Here is a 12,389-nt window from a genome sequence, read left to right as displayed (position 1 = left end):
AGACGTGTTGGTGGAGTTGAGGAGGTCTTCGAAGTACTCTGCCCACCGGTTCACAACGTCCCGAGTCGAAGTCAGCAGTGCCCCATCCCCACTGTACACAGTGTTAGTGGTGCACTGCTTCCCCCTCCTGAGACGTCGGATGGTGGACCAGAATTTCCTCGAAGCCGTCCGGAAGTCGGCTTCCATGGCCTCACCAAACTCTTCCCACGCTCGGGTTTTTGCCTCGGCGACCACCGAAGCTGCGTTCCGCTTAGCCAGTCGATACCCGTCAGCTGCCTCTGGGGTCCCACAGGCCATAAAGGCTCGATAGGACTCCTTCTTCAGCTTGACGGCATCCCTTACTGCTGGTGTCCACCAGCGAGTACGAGGGTTGCCACCACGACAGGCACCAACCACCTTACGGCCACAACTCAGATTGGCCGCCTCAACAATAGAGGCACGGAACATGGTCCACTCGGACTCAATGTCCCCCGTCTCCTCGGAACATGGGAAAAGCTCTGTCGGAGGTGGGAGTTGAAACTCCTTCTGACAGGGGATTCCGCCAGACGCTCCCAACAAACCCTCACAATACGTTTGGGTCTGCCAGGACGGACCGGCATCTTCCCCCACCATCGGAGCCTACTCACCACCAGGTGATCAGTTGACAGCTCCGCCCCTCTCTTCACCCGAGTGTCCAAAACATGCGGCCGCAAATCTGATGATACAACCACAAGGTCGATCATCGAACTACGGCCCAGGGTGTCCTGGTGCCAAGCGCACATATGGACACCCTTATGTTTGAACAAGGTGTTCGTTATGGACAGTCCGTGACGAGCACAGAAGTCCAATAACAAAACACCACTCGAGTTCTGATCGGGGGGGCCGTTCCTCCCAATCACGCCCCTCCAGGTCTCACTGTCATTGCCCACGTGAGCATTGAAGTCCCCCAGTAGAACAAGGGAGTCCCCAGCAGGAGTACTCTCCAGCACACCCTCCAAGGACTCCAAAAAGGGTGGGTATGCTGAGCTGCTGTTTGGTGCATATGCACAAACAACAGTCAGGACCCGTCCCCCCACCCGAAGGCGGAGGGAAGCAACCCTCTTGTCTACCAGTGTGAACCCCAATGTACAGGCACTGAGCCGGGGGGCAATGACCATGCCCACACCTGCTCTGCGCCTCTCACCATGAGCAACTCCAGAGTGGAAGAGAGTCCAACCCCTCTCGAGAGAACTAGTACCAGAACCCAGGCTGTGTGTGGAGGCAAGTCCGACTATATCCAGTCGGAACTTCTCTACCTCACACACCAGCTCGGGCTCCTTCCCTGCCAGAGAGGTGACATTCCATGTCCCAAGAGCTAGCTTCTGCAGCCGAGGATCGGACCGCCAGGGTCCCCGCCTTTGGCTGCCGCCCAGCTCGCATTGCACCCGACCCCTTTGACCCCTCCCACGGGTGGTGAGACCATGAGAAGGGGGACCCACGTTGCCTCTTCGGGCTGAGCCCGGCCGGGCCCCATGGGTGTAGGCCCGGCCACCAGGCGCTCGCCAACGAGCCCCACCTCCAGGAATGTGATAGCATGAAAAATTAAAGAACATTTAATAAAAGGCCAACTGTATTTTTGTGCTAATCTATTGTTTTTCAAATTAAAATAGCATAGGGTCTAAGCTTCACTCGTACATGAACTGCCTGACAATCTCAATATGCCTTGCAAAATGTTAAATAAATAACAATAATTTTAAAAAGGCTTCGTCCAAGAGCGCTGTGTTTCTTCGACCCATTGCGCCAATATGGAGCAAAGCAATGGCACTTGTCAAAGCGGCACAGGACTTTCCAAGCTCAACAGTGGACTTGCACTCACATATCTGGCCAATCAGAAAGACACAACATGTCAAACACATTCATTCATTAACTATCTTAGAGTGTTAAACCTCAGCGTGTGCAGTACGTGTGATTTATAATGTATATTAGTGACATGAAGAAAGACAGCAAACGGGGCATGCTCCAACTCTCTACGAACGTCATACCTGGTATGACATACCAGATGAGTGGGTTGTCATGAGAGGCACTGTGAGGGCGCACTGCTTCTCGAAGCCGCCCTTCCGGTCCATGTATTTAATGAGGAAATAGGCACATTCACTTATTTTAATTGAAATAAATATGATCGAATTGAATAAGGCGGAGAAAAAAAAGTAGTGTGTTTCCGGTAACCCGACCGACCCAGAATTTCTACGTCGAAAAAAAACTTTTAGAGGGTTGTTTTTTTTCAAACAACCCTCTACATTTTTGTGTAGAGCATAGGTGTCAAACTCAGGTCCTGGAGGGTCACTGCCCTGCATGTTTTCCAAGTCTCCCTGTTGCAACACACCTGATTCAAATGATCAGATCATCAGCAAGCTCTGCGGAAGCCTGACATTGAACCTGTTCATTTGAATCAGGTGTGTTGCAACAGAGAGACTTGGAAAACATGCAGGACAGCGACCCTCCAGGACCTGAGTTTGACACCTATGCTGTAGATGCCAACAGTGAATATAAAAAGTATACACATACTGTTTAAATGCCAGTAGTGATGGGCGTCGACACAATGACACACTGTGTTGATACTGTGTCGCTGACCACTGCCACCTGCTGGACCTTCAAAACCCCTGCAGCCAACCCACTTGACAGACTGAACAGACTGATTTGCTGAAGTGTATACAATGCACTACCTCACTCTACCCACAATAGCCACAAGCGCCATTGTTTATGTTGTTGTTTATGCTGTTTATATTGTTTATATTGTCTATACTGTTCAGATTACATGCCTTTTTTATACAGTGTAGCTGCTATCCTTTCTTAACTGTGTGTGTTTAATGCACAGCATGTTTGCATGCATATATGCACTGAGGATTGAGAGGAAGAAATTTCATCTATGCTGCATGTTATACATAAAGCATATTTGACAATAAAGATGACATTGACCCTTGACAATATCATTCACATCCATGCATTCATATTGTATCATTCAATGTGTTTCAATAATGTGAAAATCATGTGAATGAGGATGCTTGTGGGCTTTGTCTTCACAAATTTTGATTTAGAAAAATAAGATGCTCCAGTGTTTTAAATTTCAGTCTGTTGCGTTTAATGCATGCTATTTCCCCTGTTGTGGAGAACACACACACACAATGGAATAAGACATGTCAAAAATCCGGAGAGGCACTTGGTGAGACAAGGAGATTTTAATAAATACCTTATTCTCCAAAAGGAGATCAAAATGGCTCTACACGGCTGACAATTTATATTTGTCCGGAAGCTGCTCCATAATATGCACGTACTGTAGCGACGTCACTCGAGTGAAGCGCGTCTCAGCAGTCGATGGTCTGCTACTCTGCTGTGCGCGCGTGAGCGCGAGCACGTACTCGCGGCGCCGACCCAACCCACGCCACATATTAAGCTTTGAACTACGACAACAGCTAAGCTAGCCTAGCCGATGTAATGATGGTCAGCAGACAAGGTTTACGTTTTATGTGACTTTTAATAAGAACGTGGCAGAGTCATCAAACATGCGGTGTGCTCACTTGCAGTCACTTTCTGGAACTTCCCCTTATAGGCGGGACCTCTCAATCAACTGGAGTATGACGTACAGTACAAACGTTCACAAAGCACTTCTCATATAATAATAGCCTATTATATGACAGCCGACATGACGCTCGAAGTCAGACGGACACATTTTTTCTGATAATCAGTGTGTTTTCCGTATTGCCCAAACATATATTTTTATTCGAGCGAGGGTGAGGTCTGGCTTGTTTCGGCAGTCGGCATTGTGTCGCCAGACGCACTTCCTTAGATACACTGTGCGGGCTTTTGCTGCGTCAACGCCCCCTGCACTGAGTCGACGCCCCCTGGACTAAGTGGCGCAGCCGGGACTGTGCCAAGCAGCCTGGACAGTCAACGCAGCCGATGCAGTCTAAACTGCGCCGGTGCAGTTCACGTGTCAATTAGCAGCCTGGACTGTGTCGACACAGCCGATGCAGTCGAAACTGCGCTGGTGCAGTTCACGTGTCAATCACGTGATGTAATGAAGCAGCACATGCACCGACACGTGGTTTGCTCTGTGAGCCCGGCGCATGCGTCAACGCATCGGTGTCGCTGGACCCATCACTAAATGCCAGGTTTGTGTGACTTTAAAAATCAAAATAAGATATAAACTTTTTTTTGACACCATGATCTGGCCTAAATCCTGTCTAACTCAATTCTTCTTTCAAGAGAGGGAGTACTAAACAACTGAAATCTTTTTTTTTTGTGCTTTCCAACCAATGCTTGAATGACAATTACAAAACTGTTTATAATTCCCTCCACCAGCCTTTGTTGCTTCACCAAAACAAGATCGCCCCAAAACATCCGAATCAATGTGTCGTTTGTTCAACTGTAAATCATAAAACATCAACTGTACAATTTTAAGTAACATTCTTAACACTTTCAATTAAGTGTAAAATGAGATGAACCAATGTGGATGTATGGAATTACAAAAACACTCGTTTTTTTTTCAATAGTGAACCCTCGCTATATCAACAGGTTCAATGTCAGGCTTGCGCAGAGCTTGCTGATGATCTGATCTTTTGAATCAGGTGTGCTGCAACACGGACACTTGGAAAACATGCAGGGCAGCGGCCCTCCAGGACCTGAGTTTTGATACCTATGGTGTAGTGCAGGGGTGCCCAAACTTTTTGGATCGAAGATCTACTTTTCGATCAACTAACCTACCCTTACCGGCGCGCGCATGCGCACACACGCACACACACACGCGCGCGCACGCGCACGCGCACGCCATGATGAGAAACAGCCTGAAACGAAGGCATGCGACGCACTTTTGCAGCCTGTTAACTATCGTAGCTCACACGTACCAAGTGCTTCCCTGGGCCCTCCTAGATTCCTATTCTTTGCTCGTGCCCTCGGTGAATTGTACACGAAGCAAACTGAATGAGAATCATGACGATAAAAGATAGAGTGCAACAGCTCTGATCACAAGGTGCAATTGCAAACTGCTGAGCGCTAACAACTTCCGGTGACGTAATCACGCGCCACCGTAAATTTAAGATTTACCTGCTTTATTTTATTTTTTAAATATTTTTTTAGTGAAAATGAGACTGATAAGATGATTAGTATATATTAACACAAAAAATATATTACTAACATGTACAAAGACACACAAATGGATGTTTGTTTTTTTTCTTCTCGACACTCCTCGGATCTACTTGGGACCTGTCTTAGCGGTAGATCAGGATCTACCTAATGGGCACCCCTGGTGTAGTGTTTACATCGGTGCAAACTCTCGCGATATTCACGTTGAGCGAGTTGTCGTTCGCCCTGTCGTCTGTCAACAACATTGAATCATGGCGGCGGCGATCTCCGACGACAGTTTAAACCGGGTTTTCTGTGTTATAGTCGCATGCTCGCACCGTAATGTTAAGAAAATAGCATCCATTGATGTATCGAATAAATTCAGCGAACTATTTGATGAACGCCACGGGCCGAGTAAAAACCACTGCGGTCAAGCCAGCCTCCACTCGCAAAATTGAAGTCAAGTGAGCCGCCACTGCGATTGCCACTGCTCTGCATTACCGTAGTGTGCCGCGAGCGAGCGGCGTTGGCCACCTTCAAAATAAAAGCGCCTCCACGAATGCATAAACATCATTTGTTCGGGTTAAAAGAAATTAATAAAAATATAAAATAAGCAATTTCTTGGCTGTCAGCTAACGATACGTTCACCCCGGAAGAACAAGAACTCTCACAACAGCACAAAAATGCGTTCTCAAGTGGAGATAGAAAATAAAGTCAATGGTAATTCCACATCAATTTCATCTGATATTAAAAAAAATAAAAATAAAAATCAATCTGGGTGATCGCGCAACCACACCAGGTTGTCGACACACTTGGGCATGCCAGGTACACAACCACAGTACTGGCATTCAGATCCAATGTTGCATTACCAATTAAAATGCCTCTCAAATATGACATTTTGAATTCCTCTCCTAATTTCAAAAGATTCTTGAAAATGAATTTCAGTTATCCCTCAATCAAACCAGACCTGCAGGACACTAGAGCACTCCAGGTATCCAACAAGACCATTCGGATCTGATGTTGGCTTCTGAAAAGTGACAAGATGGCCTGCGTTCTGACATGACCTGCATTCTAACATGTTGATCTTTTCGTCCATTTTTAGAACATCCTAAAAGAAGGAATCCTAATCATCCCTCAGCAGGACCAGGTTTGGGGGACACGAGAACACCCCGGCTCTCCACACAGACCACCATCGTCCGGATCAGATGTTGCATTTTGAAATAAAAGGCCTCTGAAAACTGGCATCTTGACCTGATTTCTGACAAGTTGATCTGAACGCCTGAACATGTTGACATTTTCGACCGTTTTGAAAAAAATCCTAAAAATTGAGTTTTCGTTATCCCGTGAGGGCTGTAGGTCTGTGGATAACTACAGCACTCCAGCTATCCAACGTGACATCTCCCGTCCGAATCTGATTATGCATTTGGGAATAAGAGGGCTCTGAAATGTGGCAAATGACCTTATTTCGGACAAGGTGGCCTGAACGCCTAACATATTGACATTTTCGACCATTTTGAAAAAATTCCCAAAAATTGAGTTTTCGGTATCCCGTGAGGTCTGTAGGTCTGTGGATAACTACAGCACTCCAGCTATCCAACGGAACATCTCCCGTCTGAATCTGTTTCTGCATTTGGGAATAAGAGGCCTCTGAAATGTGGCAAGATGACCTGGGTCCCGACAAGTTGATCTGAACGTCTAACATGTTGACATTTTTGACCGTTTTGAAAAAATTCTTAAAAATTGAATCCCAATTATCCCCCAACCGGACCTGGTGTGTGTATCATCTGTAAAAAGTAATATGGTTATTGTGGAGATGGATAAACAAGTTGCTTTTTTAATCTAGACTTTAAATTATTACAATACGATACAATTAGTGATGGGTCCAGCGACACTGATGCGTTGACGCATGCGCCTGGCTCACAGAGCAAACCACGTGTCGGTGCATGTGCTGCTTCATTACGTTACGTGATTGACACGTGAACTGCACCGGTGCAGTTTAGACTGCATCGGCTGCTTGGCACAGTCGAAGCTGCGCCACTTAGTCCAGGGGGCGTCGACTCAGTGCAGGGGGCGTTGACGCAGTAAAAGCCGGCACAGTGTATCCTAAGGAAGTGCGTCTGGCGACACGATGCCGATTGCCGAAACAAGCCAGACCCTTTCTGTTTGTTGAGAATTGTATTCTGATTTGTTCAATTTTTGATTGATTTGTTCAATCTGATTTAAAAAAAAAAAAAAAAAACAAGCCAGACCTCACCCTCGCTCGAATAAAAATATATGTTTGGGCAATACGGAAAACACACTGATTATCAGAAAAAATGTGTCCGCCTGACTTCATTACATTGGCTAGGCTAGTTTAGCTGTTGTCGTAGTTCAAAGCTTAATATGTGGCGTGGGTTGGGTCGGCGCCGCGAGTACGTGCTCGCGCTCACGCGCGCACAGCAGAGTAGCAGACTATCGACTGCTGAGACGCGCTTCACTCGAGTGACGTCGCTACAGTACGTGCATATTATGGAGCAGCTTCCGGACAAATATAAATTGTCAGCCGTGTAGAGCCATTTTGATCTCCTTTTGGAGAATAAGGTATTTATTAAAATCTCCTTGTCTCACCAAGTGCCTCTCCGGATTTTTGACATGTCTTATTCCATTGTGTGTGTGTGTTCTCCACAACAGGGGAAATAGCATGCATTAAACGCAACAGACTGAAATTTAAAACACTGGAGAATCTTATTTTTCTAAATCAAAATTTGTGAAGACAAAGCCCACAAGCATCCCCATTCACATGATTTTCACATTATTGAAACACATTGAATGATACAATATGAATGCATGGATGTGAATGATATTGTCAAGGGTCAATGTCATCTTTATTGTCAAATATGCTTTATGTATGACATGCAGCATAGATGAAATGTCTTCCTCTCAATCCTCAGTGCATACATGCATGCAAGCATGCTGTGCATTAAACACACACAGCTAAGAAAGGATAGCAGCTACACTGTATAAAAAAGGCATGTAATCTGAACAGTATAGACAATATAAACAATATAAACAGCATAAACAACAACATAAACAATGGTGCTTGTGGCTATTGTGGGTAGAGTGAGGTCGTGCATTGTATACACGTCATCATCAAATCAGTTTGTTCAGTCTGTCAAGTGGGTTGGCTGCAGGGATTTTGAAGGTCCAGCAGGTGGCAGTGGTCAGCGACACAGTATCAGTACAGTATCAACACAGTGTGTCATTGTGTCGACACGCCTCATGAGGCCTCATGGACCCATCACTAGATACAATGAAGCCTTTCAACCGGAGGTGATTGCTCTCAGACTGCAAAGGGAGCTCAGCTTCCCCTAAAATGTCTAAAAATAAGTGATCAAATATATGTGTGTATGTTATGCGGCGAAACAGCAGGCCAGGTGAAAAAAGAATAAAAAGGCAATTCAGCCAGGACTCAGGAAGGTGATTTTTCAGTTTTCCTTATTTTCAGGAGTGACAGTTGACCAGTTTTAAGCAGCCCACGTGTAGCACTGCTCTCCAAGTTGTCCGGCCCCCAGTGACTTCCTCATTCCTCTTATAAAGGGAGTTCACTTAAGCTTCAGGCCAATCAGGTCCAATCAACAATTGGCCCGTCCCAGGTGGTTGCAATTACCTCATCTGAAATAATTAGCATTCTACAAAGTGCATTAAGTACAACAGTTTTGAATGGAAAGAAATGTGCACCTTTCTTCCATCTAAAATCCACAAAAAAACAATTTTTAACATGCCTTTCGTCATCATGACAGTGTACATACAATTGTGTGTCCATGTCATTGACTTCATACCCGCTACAACACACTCAACTTTTGTTCCGAATCAGCTTATTACTGGTTACGATGCGACTGTCTTCTCATTCATTCTTGCAGCTTCACTGTGATAAAACGTGTTGATGCTGAGCATCGACCGTGCGAACACAGGGCGTCGGGAGAGTCCCAATGCATTGAAACGAGACGAGTCATTGGATAATTTTTTGGTTTTGTCCCGCCCATCGGACGCTCAGCGTCTCTGGGAGTCTATGGACAGTGGGTGTTTATCGGCTGACCCGGACGCTCAGCTTTTCTGATGATCTGTCTGAGGCTGAATCTCTTTTTGATTGACAGCGAAATGAGCCAATCACCGATCTTTTGGTATCGGCATCCGTGGGAGCATTTTTCAATTCTCATTCTGTTCTGAGTTGAACTGGAGACTTCTTCTCATCATCTTAGCGACACCCTCTTTGTTGAAAACAACTAGCGACAAATTAATCTTTTATTTCTAGTGGGTTTTATTGTAGTTCACATGTTTGGCGTTCAGGCCAACTTGTCGGGACCCAGGTCATATTTTCTCTTTTGGGAGGCCTTTTATTCCCAAATGCAACATCGGATTCGAACGAAAGTGGTCAGGTTGGATGGCTGGAGTGCTGTCGTTATCCCCAGACCTACAGCCCTCATAACAACGTTTCAATTTTTAGGAATTTTTTCAAAACGGTCGAAAATGTCAACATGTTCGGCGTTCAGGCCACCTTGTCGGAAATAAGGTCATCTTGCCACATTTCAGAGGCCTCTTATTCCCAAATGCATAATTAGATTCGGACGGGAGATGTCACGTTGGATAGCTGGAGTGCTGTAGTTATTCCCAGACCTACAGCCCTCATAACAAAGTTTCAATTTTTAGGAATTTATTCAAAACGGTCGAAAATGTCAACATGTTAGGCGTTCAGGCCAACTTGTCAGAAATCAGGTCAACATGACAGTTTTCAGAGGCCTTTTATTTCAAAATGCAAAATCGGATCCGGACGAGGGTGGTCTGGGTGGAGAGCTGGGGTGCTGGATTCCTTCTTTTAGGATGTTCTATAAATGGGCGAAAAGATCAACATGTTAGAATGCAAGTCATGTCAGAACGCAGGCCATCTTGTCACTTTTCAGAGGCCGACATCAGAACCGAATGGTCTTGTTGGATACCTACAGTGCTCTCGTGTCTTGCAGGTCTGGTTTGATTGAGGGATAACTGAAATTCATTTTCAAGAATCTTTTGAAATAAGCAGAGGAATTCAAAATGTCATATTTGAGATGCATTTTAATTAGTCATGGAACATTCGATCTGAATGCCAGTACTGTGGTTGTGTACCTGGCGTGCCCTAGTGTGGTTGCGCGATCACCCAGATAGTTTTCTTTAATTAATTTATTTATTTTTAATATCACGTGAAATTTGACTTTATTTTCTATCTCCACTTGAGAACGCTTATTGGTGCTGTTCTGAGAGTTCTTGTTCTTCCTCGGTGAATCTTTACCCGACAGCGAAGAAATTACTTATTTTCTACTTTTATTAATTTCTTTTAACCCAAACAAATGACGTTTATGCATAAGTGGTGGATCTTTTATTTTGAAGGTGGCCAACGCCGCTCGCTGGCGACAGATTACCGTAATGCACAGTATTGACAATCGCAGTGGCGGCTCACTTGACTTCGATTTTGCGAGTGGCGGCTGGCTTGACCGCAGTTAAAAACCGAGGGCGGAGGAGAACGACGGAGGCTGCGGCGCGCCCTGGTCCCCCGAGTCCGCAGCGGGGAGAAAACTTAATTCGGTGGCGGCGGCAGCGCCGACCGCGGAGCGGCGGGGACGTTGCCTTCGGCGGCGAGCGGGGCGTTCAATGTCTCCTTGTTTTATGTTTATTTTGTTTACATTTTTGATGGGGGGGGGGGGGGAATTACAAAAAAAAACTTTGTCCGACCTACCGACCCTATGCTGAAATTTCATGTTACCGGAAACACACTATCTTTTTTGTTTGGCCTAAGAAAATCAATATAAAGCACGGACCACAGAGCTGTAATGGAAAACTATTTAATGTACTCATTATTTATTTATTCATTTTTAATTCACATGCGGGGCGAGGGAAGTAAGATGCCGAATGGATATTCATCGTTTTGGTGACAGTGAAAATAGAAACAAAATACCATTCTATTCTATACTATTTAAATGCCAGTTTTTTTTTTTGTGACATGAAAAACTCAGAATAAGATCTTTTTTTTCTTTTACCTTTTCCACCAATGACGTTACCTATAATCTGAACATTGCAACTGTATTCAAAGTAATTCCAAGAGAGAAAACGAATGGATGCAACTGAAATACTGTAATGTGGTTCTACCACAACTCCACTATGCACACCCTCCTATAAGTGGATGTGGCTGTGTTCAGAATCAACCAATCAAATTCAAACTCATGTACACATCACAGACCTGCCACCATGTCAAGTGCCTGTGATTAACCTCGAATAAATTTAACAGCCACATCCCAAGCTATAGAAGGTATGCACACTTGTACAGCCACATTGTTTTACTCTTTCATTTTGACTTTGCCTTTCAAAAAGGTTGGTCACATGAATGGTGGAAAAGGTTTTTAAATCATTGATCCTGGTCTTGTTTTTGTATCACAAACATTTTGCATTTGGGTGTCAAAGCAATCAATGAGGAAATGTTGTATTTGCTCTTTCAAAATGCTCGGTGTTGCAGAAAGAGGATGTGCCTTGCCAAAGCTTTTGTTGAAAACATTGAGGCATCGACGTCCAAACTTTTTCTACTGAGGGCCATGTACAGGAAAATGAAAGGAAGATGAGGGCCACTTCATCCTACTGTTGTTGAAACATGCTAAAATCATTCATATATGGTGGGGGTCAACATATGGTAATCAGTTCAAAGTATTGAAAGTTTGCCCCCCCCCCCTCAAACTTTCAAAACATTTAACTGTGCCGTGTGTCGGGGTGACAAGACAAATGGTAGTTTTGGCATGATACTTTTTAAATGTAAAAATTATTTTGTAACTTAAGCTTTCAATTTGTTTACGTTTTATTTTCAATAGTAACAACAGCCAATATCTTGCAACATTCAACTATTAAAACAAGCTAAAATAAAAAGTATTGTGATACATAGGAACATTTTATCCCAAAAAAAGCATAAAACATGTTAGTAAAGCATATTAGATCGATTGAACTTGAGGTGGGATTATTCAGGGGCACTTTTAAATTGTGGCATGTGCTCACTTGTTGAAAATGTGATTAATAATTGAAAACACAGTTTCGTTCCCAGTTGAGAGGAGACTTGTGCAACCACATGATTGCAGTTATTTTTACTTTCTCCCTCGAAACAATTTAAAAATATATATTTTCAATTGGGTATTAGGTTACATGTCACATTTATGCTGGAAAGTTTTGAAATTATTGATCTTATTCCAATTTTATCACAAACCCCGCCATTTGAACAGGAGTGCGTTTATATCCACGGCATGCATTTTCGTTTACGGCGCACA

This window comes from Hippocampus guttulatus, chromosome 4 (genome assembly GCF_054856545.1).
Source record: "Hippocampus guttulatus isolate MCC_2025c chromosome 4, RoL_Hgut_1.0, whole genome shotgun sequence".
In the NCBI taxonomy this organism is placed as follows: Eukaryota; Metazoa; Chordata; class Actinopteri; order Syngnathiformes; family Syngnathidae; genus Hippocampus; species Hippocampus guttulatus.
The sequence above is the reverse complement of the archived record's forward strand: the minus strand, read 5'-3'. Positions refer to the sequence as shown.